We start from the raw sequence: 26,680 nt of genomic DNA, 5'->3' as shown, positions 1-26,680 counted from the left end.
AAAGACTTCTAAAACTTCATCATAAAACTAAAAGTATTATGTGATCTAATAATAAAAGAAGTCAAAGGGCAATGAATAAAGGGAATAACAGGACAGACTTTGTGTTTAGAAGCTACCTCTTGCTGTAGTATGGAGACTGGTCTGGAATACAACATGAGGAGCAGAAAAGAATTTGATAGGTCTGCTCGAATATAAGAGAGAAAGAAAATTGGAATTGGTTAGCATAGAGGGGTAGGAGTGGAGAGGAATGAAAAATATTTAAGAGATATTTTTAAAGAATACTATAAATACTCAGCAACTGAGGTAATGTGAAGAGAGAGGGAGAGAAGGAAGTGAGGGTGATTCCTATTTTCTGACTTGGGAGACAAATCCAAAAAAATGGGAAAAAAAAGGCTTGAGCCAACAGATGATCAATTCATCAGAAGACATGGAAATTCTGGGTGGCTGTGAGACATTAAAATAGAAATACAAAAAGTAGTGGTATATTGGTAGAATAATATGCATCCCTGTTTGTCCTCAACAGCTGTGGTTTGTCCTTGCTGCCCAGAAGGGTAGCTTTGCATTCATTCTTTCAAGTGTCCACGCAGATGACAAAGTAAAGGACGTAATGATGTGACGCTGTAGGAATCTAGGTGAAGCAGAGATATCAGTTTTGCAGTTAAGAAAACAGAAATGCTAGAGCTCTGTGTGTGAATGAGATTAACCATCAGTAATGTGAAGAATAGGAAGAAGGTGAAAAAAAATTTTTTGATGGACACCACCATTTTGAGAACAGGCAACACAACTGACAAGACAGTCAGTTACTGTGGGATAAGAGGAAAACCAGAAGCTATGCTCAGAGCATTCAAACCATGAAATTTTAATTAAAGAAAACATTCAACTCTGGAAGCTAAATACCACAGACATGATATTCCAGTGTTTGAAAACACTGTTTATCAAGTCCATTGTTAGCTATTTGGGTTAGGCTGGGTGTTTCACTGCTAAGAATAATAATGCTATAAATTTCCTTGCATAAATCTCCGGTGCTTGGTGCGAGAGTTTCAGCAGAGTATATTCTAAGGTTTAGAACTGCTAGGCACTAGGATATGCAAATGTTTAACTATACCACATGATGTGAAATTGTTTTTCAAAGGGGTTTAACAAAATTATGCTCATACAAGGAGACTCTGAAAAACCCTACTCTTGTAATCCTCACCAACACATGACTTTGTCAGATTCACACAAAAAACACTGTGCATCTGCTAGGCATGTAATGGCACCTCATTTGGTTTTAGTGTCCATTTCCCTCATCACTAATTAGACTAAATACCCTTTAAAATTTCCAAATTCATTCTATAAGGGAAACATTACCCTAATAATAAAGCCACAAAAAAGCACTACAAAAAAAGACAAGTATAAGCCAATGTCTCTGATGAACATAGACACAAAATTTTACAACAAAATACTACCAAGCCAAATAAACAATATGTTTAAAAAAATTCATTCACCCGAGTGCCTTGGGTGACTCGGTTAAGTGTTCAACTTTTTTTAAAAATTTTATTTTTTTTAAATTTACATCCAAATTAGTTAGCATATAGTGCAACAATATTTCAGGAGTAGATTCCTTCGTGCCCCTTACCCATTTAGCCCATCCCCGCTCCCACAATCCCTCCAGTAACCCTCAGTTTGTTCTCCATATTTATGAGTCTGTTTGTCCCCCTCCCTGTTTTTATATTATTTTTGTTTCCCTTCCCTTATGTTCTTCTGTTTTGTCTCTTAAAGTCCTCATATGAGTGAAGTCATATGTTATTTGTCTTCTCTGACTAATTTTGCTTAGTATAATACCTTCTGGTTCCACACGTAGTTGCAAATGGCAAGGTTTTATTCTTTTTTATTGCCGAGTAATACTCCACACATACCACATCTTCTTTATCTATTCATCCTTCGATGGACATTTGCGCTCTTTCCATACTTTGGCTATTGTTGATAGTGCTGCTATGAACATTGGGGTGCATATGTCCCTTGAAAACAGCACACCTGTATCCCTTGGATAAATGCCTAGTAGTGCAATTGCTAGGTCGTAGGGTAGTTCTATTTTTAATTTTTTGAGGAACCTCCGTACTGTTTTCTAGAGTGGCTCTACCAGTTTGCATTCCCGCCAGCGGTGCAAAAGAGATCCTCTCTCCCCACATCCTCGCCAACATCTGTTGTTGCCTGAGTTGTTAATATTACCCTTTCTGACAGGTGTGAGGTTGTATGTCATTGTGGTTCTGATTTGTATTTCCCTGATGATGAGTGAAGTTGGGCATTTTTTCATGTGTCAGTTGGCCATCTGGATGTCTGCTTTGGAGAAGTGTCTATTCATGTCTTTTGCCCATTTCTTCACTGGATTATTTGTTTTTTGGGTGTTGAATTTGATAAGCTCTTTATAGATTTTGGATACTAACCCTTTATCTGATATGTCATTTGCAAGTATCTTCTCCCAATCTGTCGGTTGCCTTTAGTTTTGCTGATTGTTTCCTGTTTGCACTCTCTCTCAATATTTAATAATAATAAAAAAAAAAAACTTAAAAAGTCACTCCCCATAATCATGTACAATTTATTCCAAGGGTGCAAAGGTGGTTCTTAAAATGAAAACCAATCAATGTGATACATCAAATCACAAGACGATGGATAAAAAAACATGATCATCTCAACAGATGAAGAAAAAGCATTGGCAAAATACAATATCCCTTCATAATAAAAACTCAACATAGTAGGTTTAGAGGGAAAATACCTCAATACAATAAAGACCATTATGAAAACGACACAACTAACAACATAATGAATCGTGAAAAACTGAAAGATTTCTGCTAAAATCAGGAACAAGACAAGGTTGTCCATTCTCACCACTTAAATTCAACATAGTGCTACAAGTCTTAGCCATAGCAATCAGACAAAAATAAATAAGTAAAAAGGATCCAAATTGATAAGGAAGAGGTAAAACTGTCACTATTTGTAGAGAACATGATTCTATATATAAACCTTCTAAATGCTCTACTGAAAAACTATTAGAACTTATAAATAAATTAGTAAAGTTGTAAAATAAAATTAATATGCAGGAGTGTGTTGTGTTTCTGTATACTCAATAATGAGGTAGCACAAAGAGAAATAAAGAATATACTCCCATTTATAATTACATAAAAAAAGAGTAAAATAGAAATCAACTTAACCAAGGAGGTGGAAAACCTATATCTGAAAACTTTAAAACACTGATGAAAGAAATTGAAGATGAAAACACAATTGAAAAGATAAACCATGTTCATGGAATGGAAGAACTAATGTTGTTAAAATGCCCATACAACCCAAAACAATCTACAGATCTGATGCCATTGCCCTCTCAACCCAAATGTCAATAGCATTTCTCACAGAACTATGACAAATAATCCTAAAATTTGTATGGAACCACCAAAGACGCCAAACAGCAGAAGCAATCTATAGAATGAACAAAGCTGGAGTTAACACAATCCCAGGTTTCAAGATATACTACAAAGTTATAGTAATCAGAAAAGGATGGCAATGGCACAAAAATAGAAACACTGAGTAATAGAACAAGATAGAGAACTCAAAAATAAACCCATACTTATATGGTCAATTAATCTACTACAAAGGAGGCAAGAATATCCAATGGTGAAAAGACAACATCTTTAATACATGATGTTGGGGCAAACTGGATAGCTACAAGTAAGAGAAGAATCTGGGCCAGTTTCTTACACCATACGCTGAAATAAACGCAAAACAGTTTAGAGTTGGATTAAAATTTTTTTAATGTTTATTTTTGAGAGAAAGATAGACAGAGTCAAGTGGGGGAGGGGCAGAGAGATGGAGACACAGAATCTGAAACAGGCTCCAAGCTGTCGGCACAGAGCCCCATGTGGGGCTCAAACCCATGAGCCATGAGATCATGACCTGAGCTGAAGTCACATGCTTAACCGACTGAGCCACCCAGGTGCCACAGAACAGTTTATAGTTTTCAATGTGGGACCTAAACCATGAAACTTCTAAAAGAAAACACAGGCAGTAACCTCTTGGACACTGACCTTGGCAACCTGTTTTATGGACATGTCTCCTTAGGCAAGGAAAATGAAAGCAAAAATAAACTACTGAGACTACACCAAAATAAAAAGATTTTGCACAGTGAAGCAAATCAACAACGATAAAAAGGACACATACTGAAATTAAAAACAGAAATACCATTTGATCCAGTAATTCTATTAGTGGGTATTCACTCAATGAAAACAAAAACACCAATTCTAAAGATATATGCACCCCTATGTTTACGTTTGCAGCATTAGGTACAAAAGCCAAGATACAGTAGCCACCTAAGCATGTGTTGACAGATGAATGGATAAAGAAGGGGTGGTAAATACATACACAATGGAGTGTTATGCAGCCATAAAAAAGAATAAGATCTTGCCATTTGCAACAACATGAATGGACCTGGAGACTATTATGCTGAGTAAGTCAGGCAAAGAAATACAATTTATCGTATGATGTCACTTACATGTGGAATCTAAAAAAAACAAAATGAGGGGCACCTGGGTAGCTCAGTCAGTTAAGCAACTGACTTTGACTCAGGTCATTATCTCCTGGTTGTGGGTTCGAGCCCCACATCAGGCTCTGTGCTGACAGCTCAGAGCCTGGAGCCTGCTTTGAATTCTGTGTCCCCTCTCTCTCTGCCTCTCCCACACTCACACTCTGTCTCTCTCTCAAAAATAAGTAAACATTAAAAAAAAAGAAGCAAAGAAACAGGCTTTTAAAACAGAGAACTGGTGGTTGCCAGAGGGAAGATGGCCATGGGATAGGCAAAACAGAACAAGGGATTAAGAAATACAAACTTCCAGTTATAAAATAAATAAGTCATGGAGAAGAAAATTGTATACAATATAAATGATACTGTGTGGTGACAGATGGTGTCTACACTCATCATGGTGAGAACGAATATGATATAGAATTGGTGACTACATTGTACACCTGAAACTCAATTAACAATGTCAATTACAATTAATGATAATAATAAAGTTGAATATTCTTTTATGGGCTTCTTTGCCATTGGGTTATCCTCTTGGCAAAAGTATTACGTTCAGTTTACTGGTAGTTTTCTCTTAGGATGGTCTTTATTTAATCCGAATACAATCCTTTCTATTTCTAACGTGTTTTTTCTCTTTTCGTATGCTTGTGTTGTTTGATGAACATTTTTTAAAGAAATTACCATAAAATGAATAGCACTTTATGTACCTTATTCCTACACTGGCACAGGATTTATGTAAAACAAAATGTATAGAAGTAATTTGCATGACAACATGGGTTTCCAAGAATGTTTACATCCATATAATCCAAGCCCCATAAAAATATTTTCCTCACCACAGAAAGCATCTCATGCCTTTCTTTTCCCAGTTCCTAACTGATTTTTGCAAAGGCATTTTATGAGTACAAGTTTTTCGGGTTAATGCATTCATTTATCCATTTTCATTTAATTATTAGTGATTTCTGTGTCCTAAGGTATCTATGCCTACCTCTAGGTGTTCTCCCATGATCTATCTCAAATTTGTTCACATATATAAATATAAGTAGGGACTGAGGTTTATGATTTTTCATACAGATATCCAATTATTCCAGCATCATGGTTGAAAATGCTTTCCATTCCACACTGAATTTCTCTGGTGCTTTTGTTGAAAGTAAAATTTCCATGTCAGTGTGAGTCTATTTTTTATCCACTTATGTACATTATACTAATACCTCACTGTCTTAATAATAAGAGTATATGAAATCAGGCTTTATGAGTCTTCCAAATATTTTTGGGAGCTATTCTAAATTTTTGTTTTTAATGTTTATTTATTTTTGAGAGAGAGAGAGAGAGAGAGAGAGAGAGAGAGAGAGAGAGAGAGACATAATGTGAGCAGGGGAGGGGCAGAGAGAGAGGGAGACAGAATCCGAAGCAGGCTCCAGGATCTGAGCTGTCAGCACAGAGCCCGATGAGAGCCCAATGCGAGCCCGATGCGGGGCTTGAACCCATGAGCTGTGAGATCATGACCTAAGCTGAAGTCAGATGCTTAACAGATTGAGCCACCCAGGCGCCCCAGGGCTACTCTAATTCTTGTGATCCAACCACTATTGGGATTACATTCAAATTATAGATTAATATGGATAGAATTGACAGTTTAAAACTTTATATTCCAATGGATACTCTTAAAAATTTAATCTCTGCTTAAAAATTAATGTAAAAAAATCACTATCACTCCTCTTCCAAAAGAAGAAGAAATTATAAGCACTTTAATTACACTAACCCCTTGCGTTCTTATTTGTTACCTCCTATTAATAAATTGCTAGAGTGCTTCTTGTTTTAACAGTCGACTTGCTTTCATTGTGGAAATGGTACCCAGGGTTTTCTTTCCTAATTTTTCTGCTATTTTCTATAAGCAGTATGAGGATATTTTACTCTTTTCTGTCTTATTACTCTTAATAAATCAGGGTATTTATCCTAAATTTCCATGTCCATAATCTGTCTATTCTGCTGATGTTTTTACCTATTTTTCCCTTATTTTTTATTCCTCAGTTTTACTACCCCATCTCCAGGTGTAGATATCTTCCCATTGATCTTGTTTAGGACTTTCCTTATTTCCTGAAACTAAATTTTTAAGTCTTTTATCTTTTCTGGGAAACATTCAAACATCATTTTAATAAAGTACCCCTGATGATCCAAGTATGATGGATATTTTGAATAATGAATTCCAAAATAGAAGAAAATTATATTCCATCTATTTAAATGCTACAATACAATAATTCACTTCCCACGTGTTAATTAAATCCATCAAAATTTTCTAAATATCATTTATATAATTTAAGTACCTGTATAAAAATTTCATTTTGTCTTATGTATGATATAAAACATTCCTAATATCAGTTATCTAATTTAACTTTTAATGAACTCATCAGTGTGTATATTTTTGTGCAAGTGAAATAATACTGAGTGAAGTATTATAAAGAAATAGCAAAATGGTATTAAAGTGACATGGAAAAAAAAACTGCTTTTTAAGTAAAATGACTAAAAAATGCGGTGATCAACAAGTATTTTTATAAATTTTTTTAACATTTATTTATTTTTGAGAGACATAGAGAGAAAGTGCATGAGAGGCGGAGTGGCAGAGAGAGAGAGAGACAGACACACACACACGGAATCCAAAGCGGGCTTCAGGCTCTGAGCTGTCAGCACAGAGCCCAAGGTGGGGCTTGAACTCATGAACCATGAGATCATGACCTGAGCCAAAGTAAAAAGGGGTGGGAGATGGGTATTGAGGAGGGCACCTTTTGGGACGAGCACTGGTTGTTGTATGGAAACCAATTTGACAATAAATTTCATATATTGAAAAAAAAAAATGCTGACTGAGCAACCCAGGTGCCCAGTATTTTCTGTATTATTAAAGCATTGCCTAAGTACACTTTCTTGGTTAGTCTTTCGTGTTGATTGAAGGTGAGAAGAATATTGTTCAAGCAGTGAGAAAAGCAGCAATTACTAAGTATTCATTTAGGTCCAAATACAGAGATCTGGTAGAAAGAATTATTTTTGCACTTAAGACTCAAAATAAGGAGGCAGAACAATGGCGTTCTTAAACCTACAGGAAGACGAATAATCAGAAAGAAAGCAAAGACATACTTAAGATGAATATATATTTACATTACTTAGGATTATTGCCTGGTAACTTGATGCTGCAATTCTATTAAATTTTTTAATGTGATGCTTGTGTTATGCTCAGGCTAATGCTCACCTACAGAAGCTATCATTTAGGCGTGTGATACAAGTTTGTTGCCCGATTTGGGGTCTAGAACGTGGAAGCTGCTTTTACAAATTATGTAGACTTGGAATTCCTAAATCTTTCAAACCATCTTTGACTTGCTTTGAAACTTCAGTTCTTGAACAAAACATGGATCTGCCCCTTCATCATTTTCAGATATTCAAAGGTATTCAATGATTTTGCTGTACAAGCTTGCTAACATACGACACCCCTCAGTGACACGGCTGTCATTCTACTATACAAGATGCTTCTCTAGGTTTTCAAAAAATGTTACACCATGTGAGAAACTCCAGCTTTATAGAAACTACAATGTACTCATGATTTTATTTAAGTTACCAAGAAGAGAAAAAATTATACAGAGTGGTAGGGTTGTATGGATGGCCAATCTTACTTTTATAGGCATTAATCCCACTGAATATGCTTTATCACTTGGAATTTTTTTCCCTGATGCTTCATCAATTCTAATGTTTTCTCCTAAATTTCTCCTAAACTAATTTTCATAGGAATTTCGGTCTTAGATGCTTTAGTTACAGACTTTGACAATTTTCATAAACAGAGGGAGAAAAAATGGGGGAAATTCAGAGCCTCCAAGAACAGTGCGACATATTTAATAGTCTAACATAAATAAATCTGGAATACCGGAAGAACACAGAATATGCAATTGGAGTATTTAAAGAAATAATGGCTGAAAGTTTTTATAAATTCATGACAGATGCTCAAATGACAAATCCACGAGATCCTGTGAATAATGTGAGGATGAATCCCAAACAAACATAAACACCTAGATATACATTATTGAATTCGCTGAACACAAAACAGAAACAAAAATTCCAGAAGGCACTGGGGGAAAAAGAGAGATACTACATATAGAGAATCAAAGATAAAAAGTATAGTTTTTTCGACGCATAATTTTACTTCCTTTTAGTCAAGGAGTTCCCCTCATTCAAATCAATCTTTGTTTATCAACTTTTTTACTACTGTATCTTTTTTTGAGACCATATTAAAACTCCCATTTGGTTTATTTTACCTCCTCAAACCTACCCGTTTGACGGAGAAGGAAGAGAAGTTCTATAATCCACACGAAAATGATTATAGAAGGAAAAGACACTAAAAGGAATAATTCTCATCCCAGCACTGACAGCAACAGTGTCACAGAGATCAACAGGAAGTAGCGTAGGAGAGATGCAGATTTTAGGGAGAATATTTTGAGGTATTAGATCAAGATGTGGAAAAATCCTCAGAGAAGATAGAAAAGTGCCCTGCTGGAATGTATTCCTAAAGAAAGGGGACTGAATATTACCAGGAAGTCTAATTTTGTGTGCGTGAATGGGGAAATCTCATGAAACTTCTTTTTTTATTACTCTCCGTATTTATTTTTATCTTTATTCCAACAAGTTTTTCATTACTCTGTAATACTTTTTTAAAATTTGTTTAAGTGTTTATTTTTTGAAAGAGAGGCAGAGCTTAAGCAATGGGGGGGTGGGAGGAGGGGCGGTTGCAGAGAGAGAGGGAGAAAACAGAATCTGAAGCAGGGTCCAGGTTCTAAGCTGTCAGCACGACAGAGCCCGACACAGGGTCTGAACCCATGAACCAGGAGATCATGACCTGAGCCAAAGTTGGCTACTTAGCGGACTGAACCACCCTGGTGCCCCTACTCTGTAACTCTTTTTATCTTAGCTTGAAAAAGTCAAACTGCTCAAACCAGCTTAAAATTCTTTCTCAAGGTAGGAGATGGTAGAGACCGTACATTTAGTTAGACTTCATTCATTTAAATTTCTTTATTTATTTGCAATTCAACTAGAAAAGATCTTTACACCACCTATTTATAAAAAAAGTTTGGAAACTACAAGTGTATATAACATTTAAAGTCTTTTTAAAAAAATTTTTTTTTCATTTATTCATTTTTGAGAGACAGAGAGAGACAGAGTACAAGCGGGGGAGGGGCAGAGAGAGAGGGAGACACAGAATCCGAAGCAGGTTCCAGGCTCCGAGCTGTCAGCCCGGAGCCCCGACCTGCGGCTTGGTCTCACAAACCGCGAGATCATGACCTGAACCGAAGTCAGACACCCAACCGACTGAGCCACCCAGGCACCCCTGTAACATTTAAAGTCTTAAACTGAGGGGTGCCTGGGTGGCTCAGTCAGTTAAGCGTCCGACTTCAGCTCAGGTCATGATCTCGCGGTTGGTGGGTTCGGCCTGGTGAGCTCTGCACCAAAAGCACTGGACCTACTTCAGGTTCTCTGTCTCCTTCTCTCTCTGCCCCTCCCTCTCCCTCTCTCTGTCTCTGTCTCTCTCTCTCTCAAAAATCAACATTAAAAAAAATAAAGTCTGAAACTGCGAATTAGTATGTTCAGTGAGTTTTAAAACTCTTAAGAAAAAACTATCTGTGGGGGCACCTGAGTGGCTCAGTTGGTTTAGTGTCTGACTCTTGATTTGGTTTCAGGTCATGATCACAGGGTCATAGGATCAAGCCCTGCTTCAGGCTATGTGCTGAGTGTTAGGCCTGCTTAGGATTCTCTCTGTCCCTCTGCCCCTCTGCCCCTGTCTCCTGCTCATGCTTGCCCTCTTCCTCTAACATTTAAAAAAAAAAAAAATTGCATGCATGACACTGGATGTTAATGAAACCTATTTTGTTGACTATTTCATAATACATACAAATATGGAATCATTATTTTGTACACCTGAAACCTACAATGCTATATTGTTAATTATATCTCAATAAAAATAAAGTCTTAATTTGGAATCAGAAGAATTCTAGATTGGGGGTGCCTGGGTGGCTCAGTCAGTTAAGCGTCCAACTTCAGCTCAGGTCATGATTTTGCAGTTTGTGGATTTGAGCCCCGCATTGGGTTCTGTGCTGGCAGCTCGGAGCCTGGAGCCTGCTTCAGATTCTGTGTCTCCCTCGCTCTCTGCCCCTCCCCTGCTTGTGCTCTGTCTCTGTCTCTCAAAAATGAATGTAAAAAAAAATTAAAAAAAAAGAATTCTAGATATGAAATTAGACATCATTTAGTTTAACCCATTTTTTTTTTGCATATGAAGAAAATACAGCTAATTGAGTTATTGAATCTGTTGCCCAAGAAACTGGCATAATGTAAAACCTTCAAATATAGGAATTCTGAGCAAGTGACAGAGCTCTTCAGAATACTGAAAAAAGAACTGAGGCAGGACCATAGCGTTTCCCCACTGACCAAGTCAGGGTCTGGACAACAGAAATCTTGCTATTATTTTAACAAAGATTAGAGATAACATGCTGGGACACCTGGGTGGTTCGGTCAGTTAAGCGTCCGACTTCAGCTCAGGTCATGATCTCACAGATTGTGAGTTGGAGCCCCGAGTGGGGCTCTGTGCTGACAGCTTAGAGCCTGGAGCCTGCTTCGGATTCTGTGTCTCCCTCTCTCTCTCTGCCTCTCCCCCATTTGTGCTCTTTCTCTCAAAAATAAATAAAATGTAAAAAAGAAAAAAAAAAGAGAGAGATAACATGCTAATTATAATCAATTTTATCTATTATGTGCTAGTAAGAAAGAGATTATATATAACATACAATCTATATGTTATATATGTTTATAACAAGAAATAGATTTCTTTTTTAACATTCTGTAATACTCTTTTTACTAATTTAGATCCTTGGTGAGAATTCTGTGTGTTTTTAAGATTATCCATTATCTTATAGAGTAAATGAAACACACACAGCACTATGGAAAACCGAATAGAGTATTATAAACTGATAATTTATATATATATATATATATATATATATATATGTATGTATAGTTGTCTAATTGTTGTACAAAAAACTCTCTCTATATATGTAATGTATACAATTTAATGAGCTTGGACATAGGTAGGCATATCTGTCATACCATCACTGCAATCAAGATAATAGATACATTCATCACTTCCTTGTGTCCCTATGTTGTTTTCTCTCGTACCAGGAACACTTAATAAGAGATCTACCCTCTAAATTAATTTTTTTAATTTATTTTGTATTTTGGAGAGAGAGAACATGAGCTGGGGAAAGAGGGAAATGGGGAGGGGGGAGAGGGAGAGACAGAGAGACAATCATAAGCAGGCTCCACACTCAGCACAGAGGCCAATGTGTGGTCTGATCCCATGACCCTGGGACCACACCTGATCTGCAATCAAGAGTCAGACACTCAATTGACTAAGCCACCCAGATGACCCTACCCTCTAAACATTTTTCTAAAGTTTATTTATTTTTGAGAGAGAGGGAAAGAGAGGAGAGAGAAAAAGAAGGAGAGCTCATGAGTGGGGGAGGGCAAGAAAGAGAGGGAGAGCAAGAATCCCAAGCAGACTCCATGCTGCCAGCACAGAGTCTGATGCGGGGCTCAAGTCCACCAACCATGAGATCATAACCTAAGCCAAACTCAGAGTCAGATGCCTAAGTCACTGAGCCACCTAGGTGCTCCACCCTCTAAATTTTTAAGTATACAATACCACATTGTTTTCTCTAAGCAGTATGTTGTATATCAGTTCTGCACAATGTACTCTTTTATAACTGTACATTTAAATCCACTGAATAACTCACCATTTCCCCTTCCTCCTGGAAACTACTATTTTGAGCTTTTATGAGTATTCTAACTAGATGCTTCATTTGTGTGGAATTATGCAGTATTTGTCAGTCCCAGAAGGACACTTACTTAGGATAATGTCTTCCAAAGCCATCCCTGTTGCCACAAATGGCAAGAGTTCCTTTTTGTGGCTGAATAATTTTCCATTGTATGTGTATAGTATGTATTCTTTTTCAATGATCTGTTGAACATTTGGGTTGTTTCTGTATCACAGATATCGTGAAGAGTGCTACGAAGAACATGGAAGTAAACCGATCTCTTTGAGAAGAGGATGTCAATTACTTTGGATCGATACCCAAGAGTGTGATTGCTGCACCGTATGGTAGTTTTTTTTTTTTTTCTGATAATCTCCACACTTTTTTCCATAGTGACTGTACTATTTCACATTCCCATCAGCCGTGCAGAACAGCTCTGATTTCTCCACCGTCACCAACACTTGTTGCTGGTTTTCTTGATAACAGCCATTCTAACAGGTGTAAGGTGAGAGCCGTATGATTCTTATTTGCATTTCTTTGATGATTAGTGAGAGAAAGCCTCTTTTCACATCCCTGTTGGCTATCCGTAGGTCTTTGGGAAAATGTCTATTCAGTTCCTTTGCCCATTTTTTAACCTAGTTATTTTGGCTTTTTTTTGTGTGTATGACTAATTTGTAGGAGTTCCTTATGTATTTTGGAAATGAACTACTTATCAAATACATGGTTTACAAATATTTTCTCTCATTCTGTATGTTACTTTTTCCCTCCGTTGGTCGTTCCCTATGCAGAAGCCTGTTACTCTTATATAGTCGCACTTCTCTGGTTTTACTTTTGTTGCCCGTGAAGTCATTTCCAAAGATCCGTGTCTTTAACTTCAACCCTGCCTTCTTTCAGCAGTTTTACAGTTTCAGGGCTTATGTTTCAGTCTTTAATCATTTTTAGTCGATTCTTATACAGAGGGCTTCGTACTATTTACCTGACAAGTCAAAAGGCAGTAAAGTGATGTCTTCCAGTGTTAAAGTCAGCTTTCAATCTATAATTCTCTGCCTCACATATCAAAAAGGAAATTAAGACTATCTCAGACATTACTAATAATACCACCATCACTACCCACTGAAAAAATCCAGTGTCACAAGACTTAAGCTACAAAAATACAAGTTACTCATTCAGGAGGGAAAGGATACCAGATAGAGGCTTTTTTATAGCCGATTAGATATAATAATAATAATAATAATAATAATAATAATAATAATGTGTCCTTAACCTACTCTTTGAGGAAATCAGGTAAAGACTGGTGTGAAAGAAGTATCAAGGGAAAGGTTACACTGTATTAAGCCAAGTGAAAATGAAAACACACCCTATCAAAACATGTAGAATACAATCAAAAGTGTTTACAAAAGAGAAATTTACAGCACTCAATACTTGCGTCAGAAAAGAAGAAAAATCTCAAGTCAATGACCACAGGTTTTGCCTTTAAAAACCAGCAAAAGGAGGGCGCCTGGGTGGCGCAGTCGGTTAGGCGTCCGACTTCAGCCAGGTCACGATCTCGCGGTCCGTGAGTTCGAGCCCCGCGTCAGACTCTGGGCTGATGGCTCAGAGCCTCGGGCCTGTTTCCGATTTTGTGTCTCCCTCTCTCTCTGCCTCTTCCCCGTTCATGCTCTGTCTCTCTCTGTCCCAAAAATAAATAAACGTTGGAAAAAAAAAAAAAACCAGCAAAAGAAGGACAATATCTAACCAAGTAGTGTAAAGCAGGGAAAAACCATCAGGGTAAAAACCAAATTAATAAACAAAAAATGTGCATAAAATATCAACGTGACAAAAACTGGTTCTTTGAGAAGATCAACAAATTGAGAAATGAAAAGGACATCACCGCAGACCCTTCAAATATTATAGGATAATTAATAAACACTATAAAGAACTTTTTAATCATAACTATGACAAATACATGAATTGTAGCAATGTTGTTGAAAAATGAAAGAAGAAAGACTTGTACAGTACAGGAACTATAGCTGCTAAATAATTTGAATTTAGAGTTACACAATTTCAAAAAAAAAAAAAAAAGTACCAAACCCCAGGACATAAAGGTCATTTTCCAACTAGTATTTCCACACATGCAAAAAATAAAAGACTTTGACACTTAGCTTCAGGAAATAAGCATAAGTCCTAATTGTCCTGGTTCACTCTATGAAAATCTGCAGCTGCCATAAAAAAAATGCAGGATATATATTGTATACCTCAAGCTAATGCTACACAAGAAATTATTTATTATTGTTTATAGTTTTGTATAATTTATTCATTTATTTACTTTGAGAGAGAGAGAGAGAGAGAGAGACAGAGCATGAGCAAACCTGGGAGGGGCAGAGAGAGAGCATGAGAGAGAGAATTCCAATCAGGCTCCATACCATTAGCGCAGAGGTCAATGGAGAGCTCGAACTCATGAACCGTGAGATCATGACCTGAGCCACGATCAAGAGTCAGATGCTTCATTGACTCTGCCACCCAGATACCCCAACTAACTGGATTTTAAATAAAAGCTTGAAAAGATAATCTACCAGAAATAAATGTAGGATGTATCATAGATGTATACATGTAAGAGTAAGTCTCTGGCTAAAATTCAACTTATAGTTCACTTTCCTGTGGTTATACAAAAGGTAAGTGTAAAATAACTGACTACTCATTTTCTGAAATAACATAAAATGAGTACAGATTGTAAGATGTTTAATTAGTATAGCAGATTGCCAGTGCATCATCCAATCAAGGAGGGGAAAGGTGAGGGATAGTCCCTTAGCAATAAAAGGAAATGCTCTTAAATGAATAACGTAAACACTTTAAGCTCATCTCTAAAATTTAAAATTTTTTTTTCAATGTTTATTTATTTTTGGGACAGAGAGAGACAGAGCATGAATGGGGGAGGGACAGAGAGAGAGGGAGACACAGAATCGGAAACAGGCTCCAGGCTCTGAGCCATCAGCCCAGAGCCTGACGCGGGGCTCGAACTCACGGACCGCGAAATCGTGACCTGGCTGAAGTCGGACGCTTAACCGACTGCGCCACCCAGGCGCCCCATCATATCTGAAATTTAGAATAGATTCTTGGTTGGTAAAAAACACAGAGTTAAACAGAGGTATTGCATTAATGCAATTTCAAAAGCAAAGACAGGTCAAAGACCTTACAATGAATATGAAAACAAGATAAAATACAGAATTCATAATGTAATGCTTACAGAATAAGTAGGGCTTAAATTGGAGAGACACTTCGTGTTTCTCCCTTTTACCTTCTCTGATTTTTTAAGACATGTGGTCAAGAGTGTGATTAACGATAATCTCTGTTTCAAAATATTTAGCACATGCGGGTATAGCTATCTATCTCACCATAGAAAATTCACTTTTCAGGACCACTTGGGTGGCTCAGTTGGTTAAGTGTATGACTTCAGCTCAGGTCATGATTGCACCATCCGTGGGTTTGAACCGCACATCTGGCTCTGTTGCTGATAGCTCAGAGCCTGGAGCCTGCTTCAGATTCTGTCTCCTTCTCTCTCTCTCTCTCTCTGCCCTCCTGCATTTATGCTCTCTCTCCAAAAAATGAATAAACGTTAAAAAATTAAAAAAAAATTAATAACAAAGAAAATTCACTTTTCAATCTAAGTAAAAAGTATCATTAAAGCTTTAGCTAAATACTAATGTTAGCTATTATACAATGAAATTACAGGATCTGTGGCCTTTTGTAAAATAATACTTCACCCAGTAAGACTCTTATGTATAACACACTATTTCAACAGCATTTTGTTCGTAAATAAACAGGCTGATTGTTGTTATCACTGAAACTGTGATATTTAAAAGCCAAACTGTTTACCAAAACTCTACCATCTATAATTAATATGCTTAGATTATTTTCTTGAGTGTAAAATACTTCAATGCTGCTAAAGCAAATACCTATAAAACATGTTGCTGTGTTCCTTTTCTCAACCTCAGGAAAACCTGACATGAAGGGAAAAAGTCACAGAAAGAGCTCTGCTCTTCAAACGATATTAGAGGCAAAATCATGATGATAATTCATAGTCGAATAAAAACACGGGGCCTGAAGGAGTGCAGAACTTATGTCTACTTGACTCCTTAAAGTCACAGCATGCGTTTTGATTTTAGAAGAAAGGTGATCTCTTAGCGAAACAGTTTTTATTGTGGTAACAGCACTTACCAGGAAATCTTCCCTCTGAACAAATGTGCTGAATACACTACAGCATTATTAACTACAGGCACTACTGTTGTGCTCTAGAATGGATTCAGCTTGCAGAACAGATACTTTATGCCCCTTGAACAACCTCCTACTTTCCCCTCCCCGGAGGTCTCTCCCCTACCCCCACCACTGCCCCAGGCCCTAGTAGCCAACTTTCTACTCTGCTTTCAAGACTTTGGGTACTTTAGATACTTCAAGTAAGTACTTGTCCATCTGTGACCGGTTTATTTCACTTAACCAATTTCTCTATTTTGGGGGAGGGGAGGCGCTTCTTTCAGATTAATCAAGTATTTTTCAGGTATACAAGTTTCCCTTGTAGACTTTTTTTTTTATTCTTTGTTTTTGAGAGACAGCGAGCCCTAGTGCGAGTCGGGGAGGAACAGAGAGAGAGAGGGAGACACAGAATCCCAAGCGGGATCCAGGGTCTGAGCTGTCAGCACAGACCCTGACGTGGGGCTTGAACTCACAAACCGCAAGAGCATGAGCAGAAGTCCGACGCTTAACTGAGCCACCCAGGCACCCCAAGACTTCTTTTGATATCTATTTCTTAACTAATTTACTTAGTGCTTATTTTAGACAGTACATTTGTATCCATGTCTTCTACCCTGTTTTCCTGGGCTCGTGAGAGCTCTTTGCTCTACCTTCATAAAAATGTCTCCAATTCCATTCGGTCTGTCAATGTCTCACTCATCACTTTCCACTTCATTCACTGTCCCTCCAATCTTTTACTCTGGGATTTTTCAGCACTTGATTCTCTGTTTCAGAGAATTTGAGCTATTTGGCTTCTAGACCTGGAAGCTTCAGCTAAAACAATGGTTTCACCTCAAAGTAAAAGTCTACCCAAAGTAAAATCAAAGTAAAAATCTTCTGTGCTGTGATCTCTTTTTGACCTTGGCTCCCGTACGTTTTCAGACCTTTAGTTGTTCTATATCAGATGTTACCTACGGGGTATCATTCAGATTTTGCAGTTATATGTTATGATGCTTTGTCTGATACCAACTATTCGTACCTAGCTGGAAGTAGTTCATAAAATATTTAATGTATTCCTTCACTAAATATTTTCGAGCACTTACTATTTATTTAGTATATATTTATTGAGCACATACTGAGCACCTGTTACTTTTCAAAGCAGTGGGCATATAACAGTGAAATAAAACATTACTTTTTTTTTTTAAGACGTCTTAGAAAGGTTTTTATTTTTTTTTCCCTTTGAATTTTGTCAGCTTGCTATTATTAATCACCAATTTAACAGAGAGGTTACATTAATATCTCCCAGTGCATTTATGAAGCTAATTACACTAAGTTGTTTCCAATTGCAAATCTGATCCTCTGTATCTATTCCAAAAAATATATTCTTGTAATAACAATACTTGTTTTTTAAAAATTATTTTACAGTAAACTTCTCAACTCCAAACCTCAAATACGTGAAAGTTATTTCTTTTTGGGGGTGGGGGGGGAGGGAGCTTTATTCTTTTTTTTATTGCACCAAAAATTAACAGTAATTCTTTTTTAAAATTTGTATTTCAAGTTTGTATTTAGTTTTGTATTTAACATAGTGTTCTACTGGCTTCAGGTGTACAATATATGATTCAACACTTCCATTCAACACCAGGTGCTCATCACAACAAGTTCACTCCTTAATCCCCATCACCTGTTTCCCCCACCCAGCCCTGCGCCTCCTGCCCCTCTAGTAACTCTCAGTTTGTTCTCTAAACTTAAGAGTCTGTTTCTTGCCAAAATAACTCTACTCTTATAAAATGTATATTCTAGTGTGGGGACATGAACTGAAAAACTATAAACACACATATTTACTATTATTTGTGCTAGGTGGGTAAATATTCTGTCCTGAAAAATTTAAAAAGTAAGAAAATAGTGATAAGCGTACCTTTAGATAGGATGGTTAAGGAAGTGCTCCTAGGGGAGGTTAACAGGAACACCATAGATGAAGTGACACAGTGAACTATTTGGGGGAAATAATATTACATAGAGAGAAGGGAAAGTGCACAAATCTAAAAGTATGAGATTGTGCGTTTTCCCAGAGAATAGCAAAAAGGCCAGTGGGGTGCGAAGAAACTATGGGTGATAACAATAGAATGGAAGCTGAGACAGATTCAGGGGGCAAGAATGTAGAGATTTAAATGTTGTAACAGTAACATGGGATTTTATTCTAGTTGTTAGTAGTTATTAGAGGGTGATATATGACTTAAAGTTTCAAAAATATTTCTTTGATTGTTTTGTTGATAATAGAAAGAAGTAAAAAAAAAAGAAAAAAGAAAAAAAAGCATTTCAAAATCATTTAGTTTCTACTTTTCTCCTTTTGGGCTCCTAGCAATGCTTAAACTGAATTAGGATTGTATTATATTTTCATGGGTATATCATGAGAAAGATGTTATCTCTGAGGTTTACATTATTTTTTTGCTGACTTATTTATAGTGTTTTCCTGATGAGAGAAATGACACATAAAATACTGATATAGTAACATTAGTAATGGATTATCATAAATTAATCCATGAACTGTATTCATAAATTTGAGGTATGAAAATTAGAAACAAAAGATTTTATACTATGTGTCATTAATATGGGAGTGCATGAGATAATTGTTAATACCTGTAGTCACATTTATTATTTTTGAGTATTATTAAATAGTAAGCACTATGGTAAGAGGTTATCTTTCTTTATTCTAAATTGCTCAGGGAGGTATGTGTTGTTACCATGCCTCTTTTTTGACAGAGGCAGCAACTAGAGTTTAAGTAACATTCTCATGATCACACAGCTACTAAATGAAGAAACTCAGTATTTGAGTTGGGGAAGAGACAGTGCTGTAAACCATTACATTCCAGTGCTTTCCAATGTATGGGGGGGTGGGGTGGGGGAGTGGAGGTAATACTAATATGAAAAACCTGAATTTCCTCAGTGAGTCTTTAACCTAATAGTCCAAATAATGTAACTTTTTAACTTCGTAATTTATTTGACATTTGGAGCTACCTTATAAAACCTAAACCCTGAATTATTTTAGGTAATTGTTCTTCAAAAACATTTAAACATCTTAAGGCCACTGAAATAGCCATTTCATTAAAAAGTACTGAGTTTGGGGGGCACCTAGATGGCTCAGTTGGTGGAACCTCTGCCTCTTAATTTCAGCTCAGGTCATGATCCCTGAGTTGTAGGATCAAGCTTCACCTTGATCAAGTTGTGGGATCAAGTCTCCCCGTTGAGTGTGGAGACTGCTTGGGATTCTCTCTCCTCCTCTGCCCCTCTCCCCGGGTTATGCATGTTCTCTCTCTTTCTCAAATTAAAAACAATATAAAATAAATAAAAATTTTTAAAAAGTACTGATTTTTGAAAACTGCACACGTTTTGAAAAAATTATTAAGGTTAAGTATTTTCCTGCTTCATATTTCACTTCCTGGAAAAAATTAGCCCCCAACTCCCACCACTCTCTGGTATTCCCTGTTTGTTTTTTTTTTTAAGTTTATTTATTTTTGAGAGAGAGAGAGAGAGAGAGAACAAACTAGGGAGGGGCAGAGAGAGAGAGCTGGACATCTACTCCCCCCTCAGGAATCTGACTAATGATCTGTTACATTCTTAAGAGGAACCTTAAGCCTGAGGGGGTATGTTGTGGTCAGGCACCTCGGCATTGTTCCAAAATAAGTTTTTCCCCACCCTGTGACCTCAGGTCTTATCCTTTCCCTCTCTGCCTATTTTATCCTATGTTTTCCTATCATAACTTGGTGCCCAGGGTCAACCAGAGGCTAATAATGACAAACTTTCAGCCAGTTCTCACTTCAACTATTTTTTGAAAGTAATGAAAAATGCAGTGTACATATGACGATGCAGGGGAGGAATAAGATAGGAGAGAGGATTTTTTCAGAGAAAAATCAATCAGAAAGCTAAAAAGAATATACAGTCAAGGAAAGTACCAGAAAGCCCAAACCACACATACTGTAGAAGAATAAAACAGAATGTGAGAAGTTCTGTTTTGTTTTGTTTTTAAATAAAAAATTGTCTTCCTTGGTTGAAAAGGGAAACCTGGCCTCCAGGCAATAGGAGATCTTCTAAACATAAAGAAAACTGGGATTACCAAAGTAATTTGAAAAATGTCACCTTTAAAAATTGTACTGTAATGACCATTTCTGGGGGGGGGAGCTCCATGTCTCATTTTAATTATAAATCTGACAGGGGCAATACAGAGGCTTCTGAACAAGATTTATGATAAAAGGACCAAGAAGCAGCTTATCATGCTCAACATGTATGTCTCCCAAAGGTAGGTGAAACCTGTTTCCATTACACATTTACGCAATAGAGCATCAAAGAAGTAATGTGGACAGATGGAAAGTTACTTGACTAAAGGAAAGAGCAAGTAGAAGTTTCTATATTAACTCAAACATGAAACAGTATAATGCAGCCATAAGAACTTAGATACTGGTGTCAGAATGCCTAGATTCAAATAGTCACTAAGTGATTTATGTGTTGTAAGCCTTATACTCAACTATCTTTGTTCCCAGTTCTCCAATGAGAAAATAAATATTATAGTATGTACCTGACAGGGCTGTCATAAACATTACATAAGAACAAGTATGTTAACCATTTAACTAAATTCCTGATAAAGAGATAATTATAATGAAAAGTAGCTATGGTGATGATATGATTTCTTTTAGTTGAAGATAAAATTTCTGGAATTTCTATTCCTCTTATTTTTTAGATTGTAAGTCATATAAGTATTAGGAAACACACAAAAAAAGATTTTATTTTTGCTTCAGTCTGTATATGCTAACCATTCTACACCTATATTGTAAGCAATTTGTGCCTTAAATTTAGACAAAATATCTAGACATTATCATTTTTTAATATTCGAGGTATTTCCTACATCAATAAATAGAAGGCACCTGATAAATCTGTTTAATGACAGGAGGAAGAAAAAGAGGCAGGGAGAAAGTGAGAGAGGAAAAGTGAATTGACATTAATCCAAAGTATTTAATGTATGTAAACAAACAAACAAACAGAAAACAACTGCATATGTAAGAGTTACCCTAAGATTTTATATGAATTCTGAAGAGCCTACATTAGCTATGAGCATGGATTAAAGCCAGGCAGGTAAGTAACATAGATTGTCTTTACTAATACTGTATTGACAAAGCCATATATTAGAGAATATCTTATTCACATTTATTTATTTAAAAAAAATTTAACATTTATTTATTTTTGAGAGAGAGAGAGAGAACGAGCAATCAAGCGTGAGCAGCAGAGCGGTAGAGAGAGACAGAAACACAGAATCTGAATCAGGCTATGCACGGAGCCCAATGTGGGGCTAGAACTCATGAGCCATTAAATCATTACCTGAGCCGAAGTCAGAGGTACAACCAACTGAGCCACCCAGGTGCCCCATGTCTCACCCGCATTTAATACAGAACATTTCATAGCTCATCATATACTTGGTTCTCAGTTATTCCTTCATGGATTTATTTTAAATTTAAAAAATGTGAAACTAGATTTGCACACCTAATCTGGAATTAAGAATATAGTGGAGTTCATTGCATTACTATTTACTGGAAAAATCTATGCTAATTATTGATAAAATATATATCCCAAATTCATTATATAAGAATGCAGTAACATTTCCTCCTGCTTGTAGCCTAAAAGGCAGGTGACTCAAATGAGAAGATTCATCTTATACATATGTTTTTCAAACATTTTTGGTATGAAATATTACTGGGAAGCCTGTAAAGCAGCTAAAAGTTGATAGGCTAGATAGAGATGATGTGGGAGACCAAAACCTCAGTTAGAACAAGGAATCTTGGGGCTAAATTTGACGTCCTTTGTTTTATTCAAACTCCCTCAAAATTCTCTAGAATTCAACATGTATCTGGAGAAAATGATCAGATGGGAGCATTAGCAAAGGTATCCGCATAAATAACAACTCCAGATAAGTGTGAAGTATCCTTGAGATTTCTTTCCTGATGCCATGATTTTACTTTTGAAGTTATTTTTTGTCTGTTTTTATTTTAGATTTGAAGATGGTGAAGCATAACCAGGTTAATTTAAAAAAATGGAAGACATATTATAATTTCAATGGGAAAGACTGAAGAAAACATAAAAAAATAAAGATATGGTGTCGAGATGTTCATCTTTATTCATTCCCTGTTGAGATAAGGTTGATTCTTTTCTTAACTTTATTTATTCTGGGGAGGGGGCGGCAGGGGCAGGAGAGAGGGAGAGAGAGAATCCCAAATAGGCTCTGTGATGGCAGCATAGAACCTATGCTGGGCTAGAACCCACGAACTATGATATCATGAACTGAGCCTAAGTCAGATGCTTAAACCACTGAACCGCCCAGGTGCCCCAAGGCTGATTTTTTTTAAGTGGACAATAGAGAGGAATAGTTCTAATCCACAGAACTATGGAACTATCTTGATACAAAAACTTACCAACGGGTTGAGGATCAATTTCAATAGTGAAAAATATGTGTGGGTTAAAAGCATTCTCCAAATGCTTTTCTTCTCAAAGTTATTTGCACTGAAGTCTCCTAAAGATACTGGAAACCTTCGTAAGAGTGTGAAATAATGTGCAATGGGGGTATAGTTCTATTTGTGAGTCAAAAAGATCTTATCAATATTTTACCAACCCATCTATTTTTAATCATATAAAAACATGGCACAGGAGCCTTTAGACGGTGAGTACTTTTAGCAACTTAACTATAAGCACTTCCAAGCAGATTTTTTCAAAGCAAAAAGAACTGCAAATTGAAAAACTCTTAATATGCTGTTATTGAAAAGTTAATCCAAGATCAGTAAGAGAATTTTCTGTAAGACTCAAATTTGCTTAACAGACAAGGTTCTGTTTCAAGATGATGGAATAGGAAGATCTGGTACTCACCTCCTTTTATGGACACACTAAACCTAAAGCTACATATGAAACAGTTTCCTCAGAAAAAAATGTAAAAACTGGCTAAGCAACACCTACACTTATCAGGCAAACAACAAACCAAAACAAAATCCAACAAGTCGATGTCGGAGGCTGAAACGAAATCTCAATGCCTCCAGTACGGTGACGATCAGGAGGTAACTCCAAATTTGAAGATTCTCTCTGAGAAACAAAGGGTTTGAACAGCACATCAGGAACCTCAAACCCTCAGATATCTAACCTTGAAAAACAGTAGAATTGACATCCTGAAGACCTAAAGCAAACTGATAAACAGTTTTTCAAAAAATCATCCTTTTGGACTCACCTGCTCCAGAGACCAGTGCAAAAGCACTAACTGATAGGCGCCCAGATTTTGTGTTAAAGAGGCTCCTTTACTCACTTTCAATTGTCCGCCTGAGGGTTGGGCATGTAACTTAATACACATGTAGAGGGCTACTAGGATGCTCTTCAGGGAAGATGGCTGGTGGGCACCATTTTTATACTCTCTCTGCTCCACGGTATATGCCATCTTTTGACTCCAGCTTGATGTTACTTCTTGGAAAAGACTTTGTAACCACCTCCGGCAACCTGACTTTTCTGGCTGCTGCCCAAAAGACACCAGATTGCCTGGCTCCAGTGGCCTGCAGGGCTAATTACCTGGGGTCCCACAAGACTATACCTAACAGAGAAAGGATTCTTCGATAACTACCACTCCCTAGACACAGCAAGAATCAATAGTCTCAAGAGCCTAGGCTTTATATGAAAGAGGTTAATTAGGTTATCTTCATAGTGTTGGCCCGAGGGGCCGACTTCTAATTAAATACACATCTAAAAGGTGACTGTAATCCTTTCCAGAGATCTAAGGCAGCAGGTTCTATCTTCAGATTCCCTTTGGTCCCGTTTCAAGTGCCAGTGAAAGGGACCTTTTAGACTGGGGAATCATTATAAGTAAAAGAGGATGCTTGAACAATTGCAAAGGTTGAAGAGACAACTAACAACTAGGGCAGGGTTGAACAATATGGTTTGTCTCCTTACACAAAGCCACTCCTTCAAGACAGGGGGAGGTACTTAACTAGTAGAGAGAGAGAGAGAGAGAGAGAGAGAGAGAGAGAGAGAGAGAGAGAAATGAAAAAAAAAGAGAGTAATTGGATCTAAATTAAAATAAAAAGAAAAGTTTAGAAAAAAAAGCAAATATCTCAGGTTAGTGATGTACCTGATTAAGAGCTCAAAATAATTATTATAAACATGCTCAGTGAACTAAAGAGAAGAATGAACACAAAGAGACACAAAGAGACAGAAATTATAACAAAGTACAAATTGAAGTCACAGAGCTGAAGAATACAATAGTTGAACTGAAAAATACACTACAGGGGTTTAAGAACAGAACAGATAAAGCAGAAGAAGTGATCAGTGAACTCAGAAAAAGGACACTAGAACTCACTCAATCAGAGCAGCAAAAATGTAGAGAAGGAAAAATGTGAATAAAGCTAAGAGACTAATGGGACAACATCAAGCAGACCAATATTCACATTATGGGGGTCCCATAAGGAAAAGAGAGCGTGAAAGGGATAGAAAAAGTATGTGAAGAAATGATGCATGAAAAATTGCCTAACCTGCAAATGGAAAGAGATATCAAGATCCTGTAAGTCCAGAGACTTCCAAATAGACACACACAACAAGACGTGTTATAACTTTTAAAGTCCAAAGTGAAAGAACAGGATCTTAAAAGCAGCAAAAGAAAAACAACCTGTTATGTACAAACGATCCCACTACGACAATAAGCAGATTTTTCAGCAGAAACTTGTCAGGCCAGAAGGCACTGGCATGATATAGTCACAGTGCACAAAGAAATAAAATCCCACCAAGAATGCTTTACAGGGCAAAGCTGTCCTTGGGAATTGAAGGAGTGGCCAAGAGTTTTCCAGACAGTCTAAAACTAATGGATTTCATCACCCGTGAAAGAGCCTTAAAATAAATGTTAAAAGGGACTTTTGTAAGCTGGCATTAAAACATGCTAACTAGTAACAACAACAACAACAACAACAACAACAACAACAACAACAAGATAAATATAAACTAAAGGTGGTGGATTAAGCTTTTACAAAATTAGTATGAAGGTTAAAAAGACAAAGTAGTAAAAAATAACTAACCACAATAATTATCTTAGGAATTTATAAGAAAATGATGTAAAATATAACTCAGAAACATAAAATGTGGGAGTCAAAAGAGTAAATATGTAAGGCGTTAGAATTTACCCAAGCTAAAATAGATGGCTATAAATATGTTATTATATGTATGCCATATGGTAACCACAAAACAAAAACCTATAGCAGACACATGAAAGACATATGAATATAAACATACCACTAAAGAAAATCATGAAACCAGAAGGGAAGAGGTCAAGAGGAGAAAAAAATGAACAAAGGAACTGCAAAACAGCCAGAGAACAGTTAACAAAATTGCAGTAAGTGCACACTCGTCAATGATTACTGTAACTATAAAAGAACTACGTTCTCCAATCAAAAGACCGAGTGTCACTAAAGACACATCTATATACTGTCTGCAAGGGAGTCAAGTGAGATATAAGGAGACACACAGACTGAGAGTGAAGGGATGAAAAAAGATGTTCCACATAACAGAAGAGACTTAAAAAAAATAATGCAGTAAAAGAGAAAAATAGGCACTACGTAATGATAAAGGGTCAATCATACAGAAGGATATAACACTTATAAATATTTATACACCTAAAACAGAAGCAGCTAAATACGAATAAACTTAAAGGGAGAATAAGACAGCAGTAAAATAATAGTAGGAGACTTTACTCCCCGACTTTCATCAATGGGTAGATAATGGAATATTGATCTTGAGTGATGTGTTAGATCAGAACGACTTAACAGATATACACTTCTGTATCCAAAAGCAACAGAATACATATCCTTCCCAAAGGCTTGGGACGGATACATCTTCAGGATACATCATATGTTAGGTCACAAAACAAGTCTGAATCAATTTAGAAAGACTGAAATCATACAAAGCATCTTTTCTAAACAGGATAGTGTGAAACTAGAAATCACATACAAGAAGAAAACTGCAAAATTCACAAAAATAGGGAGCTTAAACCACATGCTACTGAATCACCAATGGGTGAAGTAAGAAATCAAAGATGAAATAA

General features: G+C 36.7%; 1 long non-coding RNA gene across 1 annotated transcript; it reads left to right on the top strand.

Annotated features, from left to right (window-relative positions):
* The first annotated feature begins 12,610 nt into the window (after positions 1–12,610).
* Positions 12,611–20,866, top strand: LOC121010865 (uncharacterized). The gene is made up of 3 exons (XR_005781393.1): positions 12,611–12,722; positions 12,797–12,880; positions 20,788–20,866. It is a non-coding gene; the product is annotated as an uncharacterized LOC121010865 (long non-coding RNA).
* The last annotated feature ends 5,814 nt before the right edge of the window (positions 20,867–26,680 follow it).

Source organism: Herpailurus yagouaroundi, unplaced genomic scaffold (genome assembly GCF_014898765.1).
Source record: "Herpailurus yagouaroundi ecotype Mexico unplaced genomic scaffold, PumYag 192, whole genome shotgun sequence".
NCBI classification, from domain to species: domain Eukaryota; kingdom Metazoa; phylum Chordata; class Mammalia; order Carnivora; family Felidae; genus Herpailurus; species Herpailurus yagouaroundi.
The sequence above is the reverse complement of the archived record's forward strand: the minus strand, read 5'-3'. Positions and strand labels throughout refer to the sequence as shown.